Below are 4,152 nucleotides of genomic sequence, written 5' to 3'. Positions count from 1 at the left end.
CATGAGATATCAAAGAGATTATCTGATGATTTCCGCACTCTGTTGGATCACCTCTCTTTGGAATGCTCACAAATGTGGATCTCTCCCAATCAGTAGGCCAGATAGTTGTCTTCCAAATTTCTTGGCAGAGATGAGTGAGTGCCTCCTTTGCTGCCTCACTTTCTTGAAAGATTTCCATTTTTATTCCATCAATTCCTGGTGCCTTGTTCTTTGCCAGCTCCTTCAATGCACCTTGGACTTCCTCCTTCAGTACCATTGGCTCTTGATCATATGCTACCTCTTGAAATGGTTGAACATGAACCATTTCCTTTTGGTACAGTGACTCTGTGTATTCCTTCCATCTTCTCTTGATGCTTTCTGCAACGTTCAATAATTTGCCCAGAGAATCTTTCAGTAAAGGTAGCAAAGGTGGAAATGGAAAACGCTTATTGAAGTTAGCTGCTGTTGTTATTTTATTGCTCTTATTCCCCCGAAGGCCTACTCTGACTAAGACTTTTCTCTTAAACGTTGAGAAGACAAAGTAAAGAATGAAACTGTCTCTTTAAGAGGGTAAAGCACAAAACAAAACAAAATCCAGTTGCTGTCAAATCAACTCTGACTCATGCAGACACCACATTTGTCAGAGCAGCACTGCGCTCCCTAAGTTGTGTAATGACTGATTTTTCAGAGGTAGATGAGCAGACCTTTATTTCTAGACATCTCTGGGTAGACTCTAACGGCCAACCTTTCAGTTAGCAGGTGAGCTTGTTAACTGTTGGCACCTCTCAGGGATTCTTTGTAAGACAGTAGGCGAAGCACAACTGATTTATTGCTGTCAATAAATTGTTTACCTGTAAAAAGATGAATTGGCAAAAGTTTTGGAGTAGATATATTTGCAACACACGCAACCAAAAGAGCAGCTGCTGAGACTGCTTATGTATGACCAAACACCTCATGGGATTTGGTGTCTTGGTTTAGAGGTTTAGGGTCATGGTTTTATGGGACATCACAGTCAATTGGCTTAATATCGTGTTTAGTGCTTCCTTTCTCTCACCTAGTTTGCCTGAGGCTTTAAAAATTGCAATCAGTCATCTATGCTACAAAAATGAATCTCCATTTGCTTGGAGCAACAGAGGATGGAGAGTCAGAAATAGGAGGAAGAACTGGAATGTGTGGTTAATCGCTTCCATTAACAACTGCCCCAGAACTGGATGGTAGCCGGGTAACATTACTAAGCATTTTGCTCAAGGATTCTATAGAAGAATCATAATCAGAAGGGAGAAAATATCTAAGAGAATTTCCAATTTTCATGAAACCAGATTTTCTAGAGCTACAGAGACTGGATGAATCCCTGAAACGATTGCCCTGGGATAATCTTTAAAACTTAAACTTTAAACCAGAAATATCCTCTGAAGGCTTCATAAAATGAAACAATGCAAGCCAAGCCTAACTAGTAAAGTTAACCTTTATGCTGTGCAAATCATTTGAGAAGCTGGAGTATATGAAGAAGAACAGGGTATAAAGGCTTTGAAGGGATACTCATTAACAAACTGCCATATGCAGATCACACAACCTTGCTTACAGAAAGGGAAGAGGACTTGAAGCACTTACTGATGAAAATTAAAGACTACAGCCTTCAGTATGGATTACTCAATATAAAGAAAACATAAATCCTCACAAACGGGACCAATAAACAACATCATGCCAAATGGAGAAAAGATTAATGTTGCCAAGAATTTCATTTTACTTGGATCCACAATCATTGTCCTTGGAAGCAACAGTCAGGAAACCAAATGACACATTGCATTGGGCATATCTGCAAAAGACCTCTTTCTTTAAAGTGTTAAAAAGCAAAGATGTCACTTTCAAGACTAAGGTGCGCCTGACCCAAGCCACGGTGTTTTCGATGATCTCATATGCATGCAAAAGCTGGGCAATGAATAAGGAAGACCGAAGAATTGATGCCTTGGAATTATGGTGTTGGAGAAGAGTATTGGACATACCAAACATTGCCAGAATCACAACAAATCTTTCTTGGAAGATGTACAGCCAGAATGCTCCTTAGAAGCTAGGATGGCAAGCATTCGCCTCACATACTTTGGACATATTATTAGGAGGACCAGTCCCTGGAGGGCATCATGCTTGGTAAAGTAGAGGGTCAGCAAACAAGAGAGACCTTCAATAAGATGGTGTGACACAGTGGCTGCAACACTGGACTCAATGATAGGACTGATTGTGAGGACAGTGCAGGCCAGAACAGTATTTCATTCTGCTTTACAAAGAGTTACTGTGAGTTTACACTGCCTCAATAGTACCTAGCAATCAAAACAGCAGTAAAGAATGTCTGCCTTCAGTACTGTGCTCTTTTAGGAGCTATCTACACGGGCTCAAATTGACAACAACAAATAGAAAGATTAGCTATAAACCTTAGGGGGTAGTGAGTGTGTTATGTTAATGGAACTGGAACAACTCAGGAAAGGAGGGTGAGAAGCATGTGATTAATATCATTGAATTATCCGTGTAGTGATTGTTAAACTGGTGTATAATCTCAGCAAGAACAAAGCCAAATAAATTATACACAAAAGGATTAATGATAGTGTTCTTTCTTCTTCCTAGTTCTCTAATTTTACATTTTTTAAAAACATCTACCAGATGAGTGTGTATTGTTTTTATCCATGAGAAGGATATTGATCCAGAAATATAATTATATTGGTTTTAGCATGTTATGTGAAGCAGCTTTCTGTGGACAAAACGCATCTTTGTAGCAGTAACAACAGTTGTACCTTTTCTGTCTCCTGATGGCAGTGGTGCCTTTGTCACTTTTCAGAAGGTGGGCATTTTGTCTTTGTTTTAAAGTACAAGTAACTTGCTTTTGACGTCACAAAATCTCCCCAGATACAAAAGTGTATGTATGGGATGTTGTCATTCAGGCTCTGTTGGAGCATTTGCATTTGTATTTCTATCAAAACAAGTATAGTTGGTGGGGGCTGGCCAGTAATAAAGTGTGAAGTTTTTAAGCCAACAATAATTTTTACATTTAAAAAGAAAGAAAAGAAGAGGCGACCCATTAACAAGTGACTGAGTTGAAGAATTAGGGAAGGATTGTCCTGGTTTACCTCTAAGGAGACAAGAGTTGGGTGCAGGTGGCTGGATCAGTGGAGCAGCTCACGTGCTCTGTGCTTGTTAGTTCATGCTCATTACCAGTGTGGGTGCACCTCATCATCTGTGCATTTGTTTCCCTGAGCAGCCCTGTTGGGCAGTTCATGCACCAGCCTGAGACAGGCAGCTTCCAGGAAAGTGCACATTACCTTTGTCTTTTTGTTTGTTTGTTTTAATACTACATCTGTTTAAAGTCCTATGAATGTATGTGTGTTATTAAAATTGCTTTTTCTCAGTTTGAAGGAGAAAAAAAGAAGGATATTGAGGATAATAAAAAAAAATTTTTTTTTTAAATACAAAGAGAGAGAGTAGATGAATCAGAGTGGTTTTATTTTGTCATTATACCAGATCCCAAGGGCATACCAACATAGTGGACATGAAGAGGAACTAGCATTGTCAGACTCTTTCGTCGTCTTTCCCAGACACGGTGGAGGTGAGCTCCAACTGGACCCAGGTAGGTGGTACTATGTCATCTGCTGAGACTGTGACACAGACTTTAGTGACCTATCTGTTTGCTCTGCATTTAGAATACAGTTTCTATTGGCAGTCTGTCTCCTTGGTACCCAGAGATGACATTTCTGCTGAAACTAGTTGGTATTAAAGAGAAATAATTGATTGTGACTAGAAGCCCCAGTCTCACTGATATGGCCACTATCCTCAACATCAGTGACATTTGGGCCAGCTATAAGGTTTGCTTTTCTTTTCCCAGTTTAAAGTCTGCCCAACATCTGGAAATACCAATTAAAAGAAAATGTAACATTAGTTGCAGATTATGACATTGAAAATTCATAAAAAATAATTTTGGGGGAGATGTATGTTTTGTGTTTTCTTAGGGTTGTCTTCTGGAAAAGTCAAGTTGGGATAGTGTAAGTTGTTGTTGTTATGTACCGTGGAGTTGGTTCTGACGGGAGCAGAAAGCCTCATCTTTCTTCCGCGGAACAGCTGGTAGTTTCAAACTGCTGACCTTAAGGTTCGCAGCCTGATTCATAACCACTATGCTACCAGAGCTCCTTA

This window comes from Chrysochloris asiatica, unplaced genomic scaffold, assembly GCF_000296735.1.
Source record: "Chrysochloris asiatica unplaced genomic scaffold, ChrAsi1.0 scaffold00018, whole genome shotgun sequence".
NCBI classification, from domain to species: Eukaryota; Metazoa; Chordata; class Mammalia; order Afrosoricida; family Chrysochloridae; genus Chrysochloris; species Chrysochloris asiatica.
This window is presented reverse-complemented; position numbering follows the sequence as displayed.